Below are 18,491 nucleotides of genomic sequence, written 5' to 3'. Positions count from 1 at the left end.
ACTATGGATGAAAAGTGGAGAAGACGTGGAGGGAATGTGTGATTGGTGGTGGAACTGTGTAAAGACGAATGAAAGGCTAGTTGAGGCAGTGAAGGACTTTTAAGATAAGTGTGGCGAATTGAGATAGAAAGTTTTGTTCATGTATGTTTTTTGTCCATTACAGGCGTTGACGATCCGATCGAAAGGCTTGACTCCACAGCGATAAGGAGTCTCCTCTATCAAGACAACAACTTTGCACTGCGCCTTCACTGACAACGCCCACTTGATCTTGATGCTACAGGTGACGCAGAATTTCTTCTGCGTCAGGCCTTTGTATCGGCAGCGCCTGTGGGGAAAATAAGAAAAAAAAAACACAACAAAGAGGGCAATCACTATCTTTCACACCACTAGTTCCTGCATCTAGCACGCCACATTCTCTCCAGGAACTCTTTTACAGCCTCAATCATCCTTTCATTCGTCTCCCCAGAGTCCCAGCAGCACCACCATCCATTCCCTTCCTGTCATCTCCACTCTGTCATGCCCCAGCTCCCTCAGCACCACTTACATCATCTCATACCTGTCTCTGGCATACTTCACACTCTAGCACCACATGCTCCACCGTCTCATCCTCTCCCACGTCACGCATCTAGCACACTTTGCTGCGGGACTCAGACCATCTATAATGCCTTGCATTCACATCCATGCACTGTGTCCTAGCTCGGAAGAGAAGATCCCCACCCAGGCTTCCATCATACCACTTTTCATACATTGGGGCCTCTTTCTCTCTATACCAATCCAAGGTACTCTTTTGCGCTATTTTTCAGTCCCACACCTTTCACTACTGTATCTCACTCCTCCACTTCCTCACACCCCATTCGCTACCATCTCCATTTCTAACTATCATACTCCAGTCCTTCTCTAAGTGCCTTCCTTCTACCTGCTGAAAAGCCCAACTAGCTATTAGACCACTTCACCACCATCTTGACACTTTTCCCCCCACTTGCTACTCCTGACATTCCACAAACACTTTTCTCACTATTCTAGTATCATTCATTCGCTCTAACCTAGCTTTATACCGTAGGGTCGCTTTTACATACCTTTCTCTAAAAGTGCTCCAACCCATGTCTCCCCTAAGGGCCTCTACTGCTGCATATCTAGGTACATTAAGTGCCATTCTTGCAACTCTATTCTGCCCTATTTCTAACTTTTCTAGTTCACTCTCATTCCATGCAATCACATCCGTACCATACATGATGCCCTTCTCATTTCTTCCTTATGAGTCACCACTGCCCCATTTACCTTCAGGCTCTCCACATTCTCACTGTAGGCATCCCCTCACCCCTCAGGAATCTGTACCATTCAAGACCACCTTCCACACCTTTCTAAGGGACTGAATCACACTTTTCTCACATTTAACTTTAGCATTCATTATCTTTCGCTTCGTCACTCGCTGCTGACTCGCATACGCTGTCCATGCATTCAGGTACTCGCTTTCAGCCTCCTCACTCATGTCTCCTCCTTAACTGTCTGCACACCCTATTCAGTCTCTTCCTTTCCTTCCTAGCATCTCTAATCTCATCATTCCTTTCCTTCCTAGCATCTCTAATCTCATCATTCCACCATGGCTTACTTTTATGCTTTCTAGCACTTGTTCTTGCATACCCTATCTGACTGGCTGCTGCGTTCTTCACATTCTCTACAAATCTGTCATTCAGTTCATCCACATCATTCAGGCTCATTCCTCCCATCTTCTCTCGCTCAAGTCCACCTGGAAATTTTCCCATCCTGCATCCCTCAACCTCCACTTTTTCCTCTTGACCTTGGCATTTGTTCCGTCTCTTCCATTCAACTTACATTTTAGCACCAGCAATTTGTGGTCTGAGACTGTCAATCATCCCATCTTCATCTATCCATATACGGTCAACAATTTCACGTATTCTCCTATTCACAAGCATGTAGTCAATCGCAGACTCCTGGTTCATCGCACACCAAGTCACTCGTCCTTCAGCCAGGGTCTCATTCGGATTCGCCAAGTTCATCTCATTCACACTCATCCAGCATCTCACCATTCCTATTCATTTGTTTACCTAACATGCCTACGTGAGCATTCATGTCTCCCATAACACTCTCTCTCCAGCATAATCTCTTGCAATCTTTTTCAAAACACTATATTTTCTACTATTCTCCCTAACTGCTCTATCGCCTTCCACTGTCATATACACTACCGCTACAACTATCCTCTCAGCTCTGCCACTCTCATCCCTACCCTCCACTCGAACAGCTAACACGTCCTCACTCTCAGCACTGTCTCCTATGGCCAGCTCTTCCACTCTCGGATTCCTCACCTTCCTGTGGAGCAGGGCTACGCCGCCTCCTAGCTTCTCCTGTTTCTTGTGTCCTTTTCCTAACATCACAAACTCATTTCCCTCTATCTGCACCACATCCCGCAGGTGAGTCTCAGTAATACCTACCACATCTAGGCTCCATTCATTCAACTCGTTGCATACATCCTGAAATTTACCAATTCCCCATCCTCTTACATTCAAACAACTAAATTTCATACATGACCTTGCCTGTTTGTTGTCCTCTTCCTTGCTTCAGTGCACATCCATTCCTCATTCAGGCCGCATCTACACACAGTAGATCTTGCGCGCACCCACTCACGCAGCCGTCCGCACATCCTCTTGTTGCCGGTCTCATTGAGGTGACTGGAGTGTAAATGGAATAACGAGAGCAGGGCGAGTGAGAGACTGATTGAGGCAGTGAATGTTTTGTAGGAGTGTGGCGGGTAGTACGTGTGGAGATAATCAGTTAATTTTTGTCCATTGCAGTTATTGGCGATCAAAAGGCCTTGAGTGCAGCGATCACGTGACTCCTGCACCATCACTGACCCTTCCCCTAACACCACCGTTGCCGTTACTACCGCTGAGGGACTCTGCCTCGCAGCGCACCCCAGCGGCCCGGCAAACGCCTTCTACTGCTACCACTACCACCACCACCACCACCACCACCACTACTACTACTACTACTACTTGCTACTACTACTATTGCTACTACCGCCGGCGCCTTCATCCAGCGAGATTCAGCTTCGCATCGCGCACTTTCTGCCAGTCAACACCTGCCGCAGCCGTCCCCGCCCCCGCACCCACCACCACCACCTCCACCAGCAAGGATTCTGCATGGCACCTTGACCCTGCACGGCCATCACCTACTGTTACTGGTACTGCTGGTGGTGTTAGTGGCCAGGGAGGGAAGAGTTGCGGGTTGGCGTGGCAGTCGGTCTTTTCCACTCATTGTGGGTGGTGGATGTACTTAGACAGGTGTGGTGGTGTGGTGCCATTACTCCATTGTAATAAATTGTCTTCACTGCCTCATTGTGTTGTCACTGTACTAAGCTGTTGTCACTTACTGAATAATAAATTGTGAAGAAATCTTTATTGTTTCGGTAAATTTCCATTCCTGGGGATATTTGTGGTTGGTTTCAGTGAGTAGTCGCTTCAAGCCGGCATAGGTCACTGTCTGACACACCAATATTGCCTCTATTAACCTCCTACACTCGCTCTAAACAACGCAGCAGAAATAAAATCACTAATTTGGTTTTTATTTATTAAAAGCTTTTTCTTAAATATCACAAGGAATAATACAAAGTGGATAGGAAATTATCTGTGAATAAATTACTACCAGCCATGATGAACTTAATGAGACTCGACTCGGCATGAAATTTTAATCGTTACGAAAACAGGTAAATTAAGAAAACCTGATATAGAGAATTTAAATTGTCACAAATACTATTATTATTTATTGGCCAAAAATGGTACCAATATATTGTTGTGCTGCTGCATGTGTGTGCTCCGCTGGCCAAAAATAGGGCAAAATACTGCACTACTGGCCAAAAAATTGAGTAAAATGGTCAAAAAATGGTGAAAAAAACCCAAAAATTGGCCTAAAAACCCCAAAAGAGGGCCCTAAAAACTGTACTAAGTCCAAAATACTCGAAAGAGTCTCCGGAGATGAGGCAGATGCATATTGGAGCTAAAATTAAATGCAAGAGTCTCCCTAAACTTTTATTCAACAATTCTTTACATTATTACATTGCCTGGAAAACTCTACAAATAATTTCAACTTAATAAATACAGTAAAAAAAAAAAAAAAAAATAGTAAAAAAAAAAAAGTGAAAAAACTCTACACAGTAAAAAAAAAAAAGTGAAAAAACTCTACACAAATTTTCAACTTAGTATAAAAACAGCAAAATTTATGCATCTACACAAATTTTCACCTTGATAAATTTATACAGCTAGTTATAAAAACAACAAAATTTATGCATCTACACAAATTTTCACCTTGATAAATTTATACAGCTACACAAAAAGAGAGCAAAATTAATACAGCTACACAAATTTTCAACTTAATAAAAAAAAACATTAAAAAATCAACTTAATATAAAAAGTGAGCAAAATTTATGCAGTGAAAAAAAATCTACACAAATTTTCAACTTAATAAATATTAAGTCTACAATAGTATAAAAAAAATAGACATTTACAACTTCACATCAAAAAATCTGCGCATATTTTCAACTTCACAAAATATTTTTAAACAATTTTTCAAGTTAGCAAATATTCAAAGATAAAAATGTTTGGTTTTGAAGTGACATAATCACTGTTTCAACTTGAGAGAGAGAGAGAGAGAGAGAGAGAGAGAGAGAGAGAGAGAGAGAGAGAGAGAGAGAGAGAGAGAGAGAGAGAGAGAGAGAGAGAGAGAGAGAGAGAGAGAGAGAGAGAGAGAGAGAGAGAGAGAATACAAATAAACAATCAAATAGTAATAATATATATGAAAATAATACATTTTAAACACACACACACAATAACCCCTTCAGTACTGGGACACATTTTTACCTTGACATTTGTGTACCATTAGACCATTTTATCTACATTAGGAAGGGTTTGTAGACGTCAGAAGATTAATGGCCACAGTCTTCACTATTTTAACCCCTTCAGTACTGGGACACATTTTTACCTTGGGATTTGTGTACCACTAGACCATTTTATTGACATTAGGAAGGATCTATAGAGGTCAGAAAATTAATGGCCATAGTCTTCACTGTTTTAATCCCCACCTAAGTTTCTGAAGCTGTATAAAATCACCAAACAGTCACCACAAGGAATATCAAGGGGTTAAATTGGGAAACATATTGAAAAAGTTTGGGACCCACTCTTCTAAGATGACAAAACCCAATACTTTCACTCACACACAAGCACCAATTGGAGAAACACTCTTGAAAATCCTGCCAGTCATCTCTATGGCCTTGGAAAATAGTCATAGTGAGAGAATAAATCATTCTTAAATGTGTTTCTTATGGTTCTAGTGTGTCCTTAGTGGTCACGCGGATTAAGGCGCCGCATTCTGCCACGATGGTGGTAGATTGCAGGGCATCGATTTGAACCCCACTAATGACATCTAGCAGCTATATGGCCTTTGTTGCCTAGCAGCAGGACAAATTACTTCATTAGAGGGGGGGGTCCCTTGTGATGACTTAATTTGAGGATTATTTCATCTTTTTTTTATGGTTCTAGAGGCAGAGTGACAAGATTTTTACAATATTAACTGGAGAAGCACTCTTGAAAACTCCACTAGTCATCTCTGTGGCCTTGGAAAACTGTCGTAGTGAGAGAATAAAGCGTTTTGAAGAATGTTTTTACAGTTCTAAAGGCAGAATGACAAAATTTCTATTATTAACTGGAGAAACAGTCTTGAAAATCCAGCAGTCATCTCTGTGGCTTTGGAAAACAGTCGTGGTGAAAGAATAAAGAATTTTTAAGGGTGTTTTACAGATCTAGAGGCAGATTGACAAGATTTCTACATAATTAAACAGAAAAAACACTCCTGAAAACATTGCCAGTCATCTTTGTGGCCTTGGAAAACAGTCGTGGTGAGAAAATAAAGCATTTTTAATGGTGTTTTTATGGTTCTAGAGGCAGAGTGACAACATTACTACATTATTAACTGGAGAAACACTCATGAAACCCCTGCCAGTGATCTCTGTGGTCTTGGAAACAGTGGTGTTGAGAGAGTAGTTTTTGTGAATACAGGCCTTTGTCTGACACACAAGCAGCAATATTTACTTCAATGCACATTCTTTATTCCCTCTGAGCTCAGTAAGTGAATGAGTGAGTGAGCATGGGTACCAGAGGTTTCGCCACCTGGAGCGTTCGCGCCTGTTGTTTCGCTACCTATGAGAATACTGTTCGCCACTTAGTGGATTCGCCACCGAGTGGATTCGCTTCCGTTTTCATGGATGACAAGTATATTGAAAGCTATCAGTTTAGCCTGAGAGTTACCACTGTCAAGATGGTGAAGTATAATTGTATCCTTTGCGGGAAGATACTCTCAAATCGCCATCACGGAATACAGTGTGATGTATGTAACAGTGGCAACATCGGCTCTGTAATACCGGTAAGTATACTGAATTTAAGCAATAATTTACATTTGGCAATATGCGGTGGGCAATGTGGCTGTGACGTGCTGCCGGTGTCGTATACGTACTACAGGTTCAGGTGTCCAGCTAGGTTGAAATTACCACCGGTAGCATTTTAGGTCTCGGTCAGAGTCTGGAAGCACTTCTCGTGGTTAGATTGCTGTTGCCGAGCATGTTGGTCTTGTATTGCCAAGAGCATCCTATTTCCAATTGGAGGGATTATTTATGAGCTGAAAGTGAACACAGTCTTGTATGATGAACACATTCCAGGAATTTCATATGCAGACTATTGAAAGATGGTCAGGAGGGAACTAGAACTGGAGTGGTTCTGCCATGGTTGCCAGCAACCGGATCCTGCTCCAGACCAACAACTGGACGACAGTAATACCAGTATTGATGCGGTTCCGGCTCCAGTTTTCCAAATGGATGATAGTAATACCAGTATTGATGCAGTTCCTGCTCCTGACCAGCAAGTGGACAATAGTAATACCAGTATGGACGCTCCAGACCAGCAACTCGAACAGCCAATGATGAATGACGATTTCAATATAACCGGGCACATATTTTTATTTTTTTCCCTTCCTAATGTTTGTACATTCATTTTAAGGGAAATTTTATTTTGATGAATGACTCCCGTTTAATGAATTTTTTAACTTTTACACCTCGCTGTGATTGTAAATACTTACTTTTAAACATGCACTACTAGCTATAAAAACATACACCTGCATTTCACTATTATAACTTGCATTTAAAAATTTACTACTCAGTATATAAATCGTGAGTAGCGAAACCACTCCTATCATGGGTGAAACTACCAGGTAGCAAATTGGTTAGGCTGCAAACACCTACAGGTGGCAAACCGGCAGGTGGCGAAACCTCTGGAAACCGTGAGCACTGAGTGAATCTGTCAGCAAGCACACTGCATCTTTGTCCTAAGAATCCAACACTTGCTTCACAAACTCATGTGGGAGATTATAATAGTGAAGACTGAAGCCATTAATCTTGTGACCTCAATACACCCTTCCTAATGTCAATAAATTGGTATCATCACAGCCAAACTTTCTTCAAATGCCATCAAAAACATACCAAATGGTATCAAAATACCATAAAAACATGCCAAACTGTCTTAAAATGCCCTGAAAAACATGCCAAACTTGTCTTAAAATGCCCTAAAAAAAAACATGCCAAACTGCCTAACCTATCCTAACTGTTCTTCATGGCTCCAGGTGTTGTGTGTTACTCTGGGTGTTGTTGATGGCTCCAGGTCTTGTAGAAGGCTTGTGCTGTGTTGTGGCGTGGCTTGGCTTGGCTTAGCTTGATGGTGCATTGTTCCTGGCAGCAGTGTGTCTCCTTAGCAGCATTCAGGGACTCTTGACTTGACTTTCCTGTAATGAGAGGTGCAATGTTAACATTGAGTCACCTTTACTATTTTGTAAACTGAACTGAACTCAACTCAACTCAACTCAACCAAACCTAACCTAACTTAACTAAACTGAACTGAAATGAACCTATCTGAACTTAACTGAACAAAACCTAACTAAACTAAACTGAACTGAAATTAATCTAACCAACTCAACTCAACTGAACTGAAATGAACTAAAGTGAACAGAACAAAACCTAACCTAACTAAATCAAACTGAACTGAACTGAATCAAATCTAACTGAACTGATCTGAACTGAACTTAACCCAATGTAACCTAACCTAACCCAGCATAACCCAACCCAACCCAAGCTAACCTAGCATAGCCCAACCCAACCTAAACTAACCCAAGTTAACCCAAACCAACCCAGCATAACCCAACCCAACCTAACCTAACCTTATCTTATCTTAACTTATCTTCACTCAACTTTACCTAACCTAACCTTACCAAACTCAACCCAACTATACCACACCACACCACACCATACCACACCACCACACCACAACCATAGACCTCCAAACCTGCCAAACTGTCTTAAAATGTCCTCAAACCTGCCAAATTGTCTTAAATTGCCCTCAAAACCTACCAAACTGTCTTAAAATTCCCTCAAAACATGCCAAACTGTATTAAATTGTCCTTAAAACTTGCCAAACTGTCTTAATATGCCCTCAAAACCTGCTAAACTGTCTTAACTTGCCCTCAAAACCTGCCAAACTGTCTTAAATTGTCCTCAAAACCTATCAAACTGTTAAAATTCCCTCAAAACATGCCAAACTGTCTTAAATTGCCCTCAAAACCTACCAAACTGTCTTCAAATTCCCTTAAAACATGCCAAACTGTCTTAATATGCCCTCAAAACCAGCTAAACTGTCTTAACTTGCCCTCAAAATATGCCAAACTGTCTTAAATTGCCCTCAAAACCTACCAAACAGTCTTAAAATTCCCTCAAAATCTGCCAAACTGTCTTAAATTGCCCTCAAAACTTACCTGTCTTAAAATTCCCTCAAAACCTGCCAAACTGTCTTAAATTGCCCTCAAAACCTGCCAAACTGTCTTAAATTGTCCTCAAAACCTGCAAACTGTCTTAAAATAACCTCAAAACCTGCCAAACTGTATTAACATGCATTCAAAACATGCCATCCTAATATAACCTCAAAATATGCCAAAATGTCTAAAAATACCCTCAAAATCTGCCAAACTGTCTTAAAATGTCCTCAAAACATGCCAAACTCTTAATATGCCTTCAAAACATGTCAAACTGTCTAAATATGCCCTCAAAATGCCAAACTGTCATAAAATGTCATCAAAATATGTCAAACTGTCTTAAAATGTCCTCAAAACTTGCCAAACTGTCTTAAAACTTGTCTCAAAACCTGCCAAACTTCTTAAATTGCCCTCAAAAGCTGCCAAACTGTCTTAAAATGCCCTCAAAACATGCCGAACTTCTTAAAATGCCCTTAAAACCAACCAAATTGTCTTAAAATGCCCTCAAAACATAACAAACTGTCTAAAATGCCCTCAAAACATGCCAAACTGTTTTAAAATACCCTCAAAATATGCCAAACTGTCTAAAAAAAAAACTCAAAACATGCTAAACTATCTTAAAATACCTTCAAAACATAACAAAATGTCTCAAAATGTCCTCAAAACCTGCCAAACTATCCTAAAATACCCTCAAAGCATGTAACACTGTCTCAAAATGGCCTCAAAACATGCTACACTGCCTCAAAATACCCTCAAACCTTATCCAATCCAAACCAACCCACCTACCTAAACTAACCTTATAACACCACACCACAACACACACCACACCACTAGCCTGCATAAGGAAGGGAGCCAGCGTGACCTCAAGTGTTCAGTGGCCACCTCCTCTTGGATCACAGTGAGGTCGCAGTTCAGGGAGTTCTGTAGCAAAGGTCAGGGGTCACACAAGTTACACTGGGACAGTAATAATAGTAATAGCATTAATACAGTAAGAACACCAGGAGGGAGGGAGGGAGGGAGGAGGAGGAAAGAGAGAGAGAGAGAGAGAGAGAGAGAGAGAGAGAGAGAGAGAGAGAGAGAGAGAGAGAGAGAGAGAGAGAGAGAGAGAGAGAGAGAGAGAGAGAGAGAGAGAGAGAGAGAGAGAGAGAGAGAGAGAGAGAGAGAGAGAGAGAGAGAGAGAGAGAGAGAGAGAGAGAGAGAGAGAGAGAGAGAGAGAGAGAGAGAGAGAAAATTTAAATAACAAAAACTTTATAAAATGACAATATTTATTATTTTACCTTTTTTTTCTCTTCATTCCTTGTTTCTTCTCCTCCTATTCTTATCTTCCTCCACCTCTTCCTTCCTTCCTCCTCCTCCTCCTCCTCCTCTTCTTGCCTTGGTCTGTCTTTCTCCATATCTTAACACAATCTGAAATAAATAAAACTGGATTAATATCAGAGAGAGAGAGAGAGAGAGAGAGAGAGAGAGAGAGAGAGAGAGAGAGAGAGAGAGAGAGAGACTCTCTCTCTTAAAACACCCAAAAACAGCATTAAAATACCCTAAAATAGCCTTAAACACCCTAAAACACTCTTAAAATACCCAAATACACTTAAAACATCCTAATACACTCTAGAACAACCTTAAAATACCCTAAAACAACCTTAAAACATCCAATACACTCATAAAACACCCTAATACACTCTTAAAACACCCATATACAGCTTTAAAATATCCTAAAATAGCCTTAACACACCCTAAAATAGCTTTAACCACTTCACTAGTGACTCAGTCACTCCCGCGCTGCACAACCCCCAACCCCCGCACCGTGTTTAGTTCGGAGTGCAGACATAGGAAGACATTCATTTCATCCCTTGTGACATGAAGCCACTTTTTTGCCATAAACTTTTTGTGATTTATTGTTGAGTTGTCCATGAAAAACTTGGCTGCACGGACACTGGTCCACAAACATAGCGACTGTACCACCTCGTCTAACATGTCATTCCTTGGTACATCAGGATCAAAGCCAGATAAATCCTCAATCAGGACCAGAACAGTACCAGGATGCTGGTCAGTAAAGGGATCAGATAAAAGAGAGAAAGTGTAGAGGGAAGCATGCAGTGCAGGGCTGCATGGCTGCTCCTCATCCTCGCTGCTTCCATGTTGACATTTGAAACCGTACACTCTTCTAAATCAACATATATGCTTTCATCTCTCTTAATTTTTATCCTCGCCACTTCCATATGGACATTTTAAACCAAACACTCTTCTAAATCAACATATATGCTTTCTATCTCTCTTAATTCTCATCCTCGCCACTTCCATCACTTTCTTCCTGGGAGCTCCTGGCCTCACTGTCATTTTCTTGCAAATATTCCTCATCTCAGTCACTAATGACTAATGAGGCCTTCTGATTGACTCTCATTGTCCTCAGAATCCTGTAATTCATCTCATAGACCCAGCTCACCCTCAGAATCCCTCAAGGATGACAATGACGATGCCATTATGCAACACTGATCAGTAAAGGCTGGTTTACACGGCGCTGCTTTTGATGCTAGACGCTAGCATTTACTATCGCCAACTTAACGCTTTTCCAGAGCAAATTTCAAGCGGTTATTAACGCAAGCGGTAAGCCATTTACACGATGCTGCTAAAAATTATGAACTCGCAAGTGTTAAATCAATCAGTTCCAGGCGTCATGGCATTAGAGGAGGACGTGCTGCGAGCTACTGTTGCCTTTTGCGCAAGGGTGCTACAAGCTAGAGTGCTTGATTTAGCGAGAAAACAACCAAGAAAAAGACAATGGGTGCGAAAGTGGATAAGTAGGAGGCAGGCTCAGGGGGCGTCAAATAATCTCCTGAAAGAACTGGCACTGTAGAACCCAACTACATACTGCAAGGTATTGAGGATGACTTGTGAGAATTTTGAGGAGTTATGGATTAAGGTACATCCTTTTATACACAAGAAGGACACTTTTATGCGGCCTGCTATTCCATCCCGGACGAAGCTAGAGATCACTCTGTGCTTCTTAGCCACAGGGGACTCCTATCAGTCCCTAGAGCTGCTGTTCAGAGTTCCAGCCTGCACCATCTGCAAATTCCTGCCAGAAGTTCTTGCTGCAATCAAACATGTGCTGTTCGACTATGTGAAGGTAGGTCTCAAAACCGTAGTTTATCATAAACTGTAGGAAGAATCTAATTAACATATCATTCTAGACGCAACACAACCATCACGCAATATTCAACAATGAAGAGGTTATTCAGAGAATTTCTTTATGCTCAAAGAATTATTTAATATCTTAAATTGCAATATATATATATATATATATATATATATATATATATATATATATATATATATATATATGCCCTCACCATCTATTATTTCCGTCCTGAAACTCTAGACGCCAGCGTTAAAAGTTGAGCCCGTTTAACTTTATCGCAGCGTTAAGTAGACGCTACGAATTCAAGATTCTAGTCGCTAGCGAATAAAAGACTTGAAACGCTTTGACTAGCGAATTCGCTAGCGAACTGAAACGCTTGCCCAAAGCGAATAAAAGCAGCGCCATGTAAATGACGCTTAACACACTGCCCACCGGCCACCACCCCTCCCCTCAGGCCCCCCGAAAAGCCACTGTATCCAGTGTCCTTGAAAACAGTTAGTCACTTTGTCATTGAATCATAAAAAAAATACACAAAGCGAGTAGATGAAGCACTAATGGAGCAATGGCGTATGCATGTACTTCATCACTTCAGGAGCGAAACACCCTTAAAACACCCTAAAATAGCTTTAAAACAGCAAAAAAGTCTTAAACACCTTAAAACAGCTGTAAAACACCCTTAAACACTCTAATACGCCCTCAAATAACCTTAAAACATCTTTAAAAACACTAAAACAGCCTTAAAACAGCCTTAAACATCACTTAAATCACCTTAAAATAATCTTAAAACATCCTAAAACAGCCTTAAAACACCCTGAAACACTCTTAAAATATCCTAAAGTAGCCTTAAGCACCCTTAAAGTCTTGAAACACCCTAAAACAACCTATAATAAACCCAAAACAGCCTTAAAATAGTCTTAAACTGCCTTAAAACAGCCTTCTATACTCACAGTTGGCTAGGTTTGTCCCAGCTGGTGCAGTTGCCATGTTCCATCCTTAAATAGAAACACTTCCTTTAGTCAGCTGGTGGTAGCTGGTGATCCTGTAGGGAGGAGGTGATGGAAGTAGTAGAAGCAGTAGTGGTGGTGGTGGTGGTGGTGGTAATACCGGTAGTGGTGGTAGTGAAATGGTGTGGTTTTGTGAATATCTGATGTGGTAATGTTGGTTGTTTTTGGTGGTTGTGGGTGTGGTTAGACAGGGGTGGTGGTGGTGGTAATAGGAGGATTTGCAAAAGGTGACAAATATTTTCCAGCCAAAACAAGGGGAAAATTTAGGTTTATGAGACCAAATTGTAAGAAAAAACACACTTTCACACACCCCACACATGCCAAACACACACCACACCAACAGACACCATTCCCACACCTGCACACCACAAACAACCCTTTACAAACACTGGAAAATGCAAAAAAACACATACCAAAAAAATATATTGTTTACACAACAAAAAACCCACTTACACACACGCCACACACACCACACCTGCGAACACATTTTCCACACTAGCACAGTACACAGCTTGGTGTGTGGAGGGAGTTATGGAGGAAAGAAGAGGAGTGGTGGAGGAAAACATGAGAAAAATTGTCTGGTTTTGAAGTTAGACTATCTTAACATACATAACATAACATAAATAATAGGATAACAAAGGGCCACCAGGGCCCATCTAGGTTATCCTGTATCAGTCGCACAGCGACCTCGTCATCAGTAGTCTACTTAAAGATACACTTACATGTACACAATACATTATATACTAATTCTAAATATTTGGCCCACTAACAGGGCTACGTCCTGCAGCGAATTCCTCTACAATCTGTGATCCCCATACATGGGGATCATGTCTTGTTTAACTATAGTAAATTTCTTATAAAAACTATCATGCAGCGCTATACATAATTATAAATCTAATAAATTCAAGTGCTTATCTAATCTGTTTTTTAAACATTGTCAAACTAGTGTTATTTACAACCGTCTCTGGCAATGCATTCCAGAAGTCTACCACCCTATGACTAAAGAAATATTTTCTTATATCTAACCTGCAGCCTTGCTTTCTAATCTTCCTGCCATGATTTCTAGTCCTACTTCCCTCCTCTAAGGTAAAGAAAGATCTCACATCTATGTAGTTTGTATCTGAGAACATTTTAAATAACTCTACCATATCCCCTCTTATACATCTCCTCTCAAATGAAAACATGTTTAATTCCTTTAATCTATCTCTATACTCCAGGCACTTTAATGCTGGTATCATCCTAGTTGCTCTTCTCTGAACTGCTTCTAACATGTTGATATCCTGCCTATAATGGGGTGACCAGGCCTGTATGCAATACTCTAAATGGGGCCTAACATACTTATAAAACCCAGGATCCTATTTGTCCTATTTCTTGCTTCTAAACATTGCTTTGAAAATTTCATAGTCCTGTCTATCACTACTCCTAAATCCTTTCCCTCCTCTACTGCCTCTAGCCAACATCCCTCCATCTCACAGCTAAAGTTTGTGTTGTCTTTACCTAAATGCATAACCTGACACTTTTTAGAATTAAACTCCATTTGCCACCTGTCTGCCCATGCTACCAGCCTGTCCAGGTCTCGTTGTATTCTGTAATTGTCCTTTTCACCCTGTACTGCACATGCTATCTTAGTATCATCTGCAAACTTTGATACTTTGCTACTAATTCATATATCTAAATAGTTAATGTACACCAAGAAAAGAAGAGGTCCTAGCACTGATCCTTGGGGTACCCCACTAACCACTTCCTTCCACTCAGACATTGCCCCATTTAATACTACTCTCTGTTTCTTATCAGAAAGCCATTCACTAATCCAATCAACTAACCTACCCCCTATCCCATGGTCTCAATTTGTAGTACTAGGGAGGCGGTGGCGCAGTGGATAAGGTGGTGAACGTGGGATCGGGCAGACGTCCACGCGTAGGTTTGAATCCCACCACGTACAGCCTTAAAACACTTTGCCATTTGTCGAGTGGTTTAAAGTTACCTACATGTCACCATGATACCCAAGCTCTAGGTGGTTACACTCAAGATGAGCTTGGGTGGGGATATGGGCCCTAATATGGGTACCACTATAAATAAAATTGCCTGCACCACTAATGGGCAGAAGCTGAACAGCACTTCCCATACACTCTTCAAGTGTGCCTACAGGTGCCATAGGCCTTACTGTAAAAAAAAAAAAAAAAAAAAAAAAAAAAAATGCAGTACCTTATCAAACGCCTTGCTAAAATCTAGATATATAACATCTATGCTATTTCCATCATCTAACTCCTTGGTAATATATTATAAGATATCGAGCAAATTTGTAAGACAGGACCTCCCTGATCTAAAGCCACGTTGGGTATCTCTAATTAATCTATTCTCATTTAAATGCTCCCAAATACTACCCTTAATGATTTTCTCTAGTATCTTACATACTATACTAGTTAAACTGATCGGTCTATTTTGACTTTGATAGTAGGGAGATAGGATAGTCAAAATTAGAGGGAAGGTGGAGGAAACATGGAGGAAATAGTCTACAGAAGGAAAAGCCTGGAAGTAACCTGTGGAGGGCAATATGGAGGAAAGAAGACAAACATTTCCTAACCAAAACGCACCAAAAATTACCTAAAAATATTGCATCACACAACAAAAAAACACACACACACACACACACACAGAGGACCAGGGTTCGATTCCCTGGCCGGGTGGAGATATTTGGGTGTGTCTCCTTTCACGTGTAGCCCCTGTTCACCTAGCAGTGAGTAGGTACGGGATGTAAATCGAGGAGTTGTAACCTTGTTGTCCTGGTGTGTGGTGTGTGCCTGGTGTCAGACCTATCTGAAGGTCGGAAATAATGAGCTCTGAGCTCGTTCCGTAGGGTAAAGTCTGGCTGTCTCGTCAGAGACTGCAGCAGATCAAACAGTGAAACACACACACACACACACACACACACACACACACACACACACACACACACACACACACACACACACCACACCTGCACACCACAAACAACCTTTAAATTACACCTGGAAAACGCCCAAAATAAGTCTAGCCAAACAACACACACACAAAAAAAAAAAAACATTATATATATATATATATATATATATATATATATATATATATATATATATAGAGAGAGAGAGAGAGAGAGAGAGAGAGAGAGAGAGAGAGAGAGAGAGAGAGAGAGAGAGAGAGAGAGAGAGTGTGTGTTGACATTACAAAAACGTATAAAAAACACACTTACACACCCACCACACCTGCGCATACCTCTCCCACACTCACCTCTCCCTCTGGAACTTGGTGAGTGGTGTATTGTAGCAGAGAGCACACAGGCAGCGCGTCACCACCAGCGGCTCTCCAAGGACCCATTGTGACATTGTGGCAAGCCATGGTGCACCTCTGGAATAGTGGTAGTTGTTGTAGTAGTGGTAGTAACAGTATAAATGTGGCGTGACAAGGCGTAGAAAAGGAGAAAAAATTGAAAAAAGGCTGACACAGAAAGGGCCGATGTGGGAGGTACGGAGGCACGGTGGCGGACACGTCTAACACCATCATCATATCTCAGTAACCACTTCGACTATCACGCGTATGGGTGCATAAAGTAGCTATGAAGCTATGAAGGCAATATGGGGGCGTGACAAAGCGCAGGAGGGCAGGAATGACCACCACAAATATGAGACAACAAAAATCAAAACAGTTTGCTTATAAAGACGCACTTATTTTCAGTTTGCCAGTCATTTTCACCTTAATTGGCCCGTCCCACTCACTCTACATACTTCAGCTAATAAGCATGCAGACGTACACACCTGGGAACAACTCACCTGTTGTACAAATGTTCAAAAACTGTTATGCCAACACTTCAAGCCAACAACGGCGGGTTTCTGACGTGTTTTTTCTACGCAAAATGTCGACATCAATGCATACACTTCCTCTATTACTCAAACTTCTTATAAAACACAAAAAAATCATCTAAATAAAATAAGAATAGGATTAAATGGTAAAAAAAATGAAAATAACACGAGTATTATATTTCCAATAACGAAATGGCGGTGGTGAGGTCGGCGTTATAGGATTTAAAAAATATATATTTCCTTTATCAATGGAGTTGGCATTGTTCTGATACCTGATTTCTTGTTAGCAAAGTAAACCAATTTTTAAACTACAATAGAATCGAGCCCAGCTGTGTTTTGGTTTAGCGAAAAAAAAAATAACGTTAAGGTCACTGCATGAATTGATTGATTGATACATTTATTGTTGAATTAATAAATAAATGCAACAAAGGAGGAGGATGGACCTTGCCACCCACCCCTTGGGCAAAGACTTAAGATTAAAGTATCAAAAATGTATAAATAGATAGTATACCTAACAAGAATACAAGTACTTCAATAAATAAATACAGATATTGCACACCTTATTGCATAAACATCTAACAGTCTGGGAGCAAACTGAGGATATTCTCTGAGTATATCCCTGAGAGTGGTTGAGTCTAGGAGATGGTTAATGAGGCTATACAAGTCATGTTGACCTTGTGACCTAAATTTAGCAATGAGAGGAGATTTCATGATATAATGACACAGAGTGTGTCCCTTTGGTGCAGCACACAGCACACACCAGGAGAAGCACTGAATTCCCAAAAGTATTTGTAGCCTAATCTGAGCCTCATTGCCACCCTGTCGCGTGATGCAATGTGTTTCCCATAGGTGTAAGCACAGCACTGGGAGACACGTGCATAATGAAGACTAGTGCCACTGCCCCTATGGCAACAAAGCTCCAACTGATCACTATTGCTACTATGTATGTACAAAGTCTTTATTGCTACTCTTAACATAACCCAGTGTGCGCTCAGTGCCAGGGTCCACTGTGTCATCTTGGAGGGCACCCTTGTAGAGAGTTAGTTAGCAGTTAGGAGGATGGGGTGAGAAAAAAAAAAACTGCTGAAGTTTCCAGTTTATATTATGAGTAAGGGACAGGCCTAGGATATTCAGTGTAGAAGAGGGGGACAGCTGAATGTCACTAAGGAAGAGGGGATAGTTGTGTGGAAGGTTGTGTCGAGTTGATAGATGGAGGAATTGAGTTTTCGAGGCATGAACAGTACTAACTTTTCTTTGCCCCAATCAGAAATCTTAGAAAGATCTGGGGTCAGGCGTTCTGTGATGTTGCTGCGAGGTCTGCTGACTTCCTGAAGGGTTGGTCGTTTCTGAAAAGACGTGGAAAAGTATAGGGTGGTATCATCAGCGTAAAAGTGAATAGGGCAAGAAGGCAGGTTAAGATCATTAATGAATAATAGAAAGAGAGCGGATGATAGGACAGAGCCCTGAGGAACACCATTGTCAATAGATTTAGGAGAAGAAAAGTGGTCGTCTACAACAGTAGCAATAGAACGGTGAGAGAGGAAACTTGAGATAAAGTTGCAGAAAGAAGGATGGAAACCGTAGTGAAGGCAGTTTTGAGACCAAAGCTTTGTGCTACACTTTATCAAATGCTTTGGATGTCTAACGCGACAGCAC

The 18,491-nt window shown here is 41.1% G+C and overlaps 3 long non-coding RNA genes across 3 annotated transcripts in view; 1 reads left to right on the top strand and 2 right to left on the bottom strand.

Moving 5' to 3' along the window:
- The window catches only part of LOC123518196, a 12,653-nt gene extending 9,241 nt beyond the window's left edge, over positions 1-3,412 (top strand). Inside the window, exons 3-4 of the long non-coding RNA XR_006678706.1 lie at positions 164-280; positions 2,811-3,412. This is a non-coding gene — a long non-coding RNA (uncharacterized LOC123518196). The remainder of the gene's footprint in view (positions 1-163; positions 281-2,810) is intronic.
- A 4,154-nt stretch (positions 3,413-7,566) lies between these two features.
- On the bottom strand, positions 7,567-10,204 carry LOC123518139. Its single transcript, XR_006678680.1, has 3 exons — positions 10,134-10,204; positions 9,719-9,777; positions 7,567-7,836 (listed from the first exon to the last, which is right to left on the bottom strand). It is a non-coding gene; the product is annotated as an uncharacterized LOC123518139 (long non-coding RNA).
- LOC123518138 lies at positions 10,201-16,880 on the bottom strand. Its single transcript, XR_006678679.1, has 4 exons — positions 16,806-16,880; positions 16,267-16,383; positions 12,943-13,034; positions 10,201-10,263 (listed from the first exon to the last, which is right to left on the bottom strand). It is a non-coding gene; the product is annotated as an uncharacterized LOC123518138 (long non-coding RNA).
- Positions 16,881-18,491: the final 1,611 nt, after the last annotated feature.

The sequence above is a fragment of the Portunus trituberculatus genome, chromosome 43, assembly GCF_017591435.1.
Source record: "Portunus trituberculatus isolate SZX2019 chromosome 43, ASM1759143v1, whole genome shotgun sequence".
In the NCBI taxonomy this organism is placed as follows: Eukaryota; Metazoa; Arthropoda; class Malacostraca; order Decapoda; family Portunidae; genus Portunus; species Portunus trituberculatus.
Note: the sequence above shows the minus strand (reverse complement) of the source record. Positions and strands in the feature narration are given on the sequence as shown.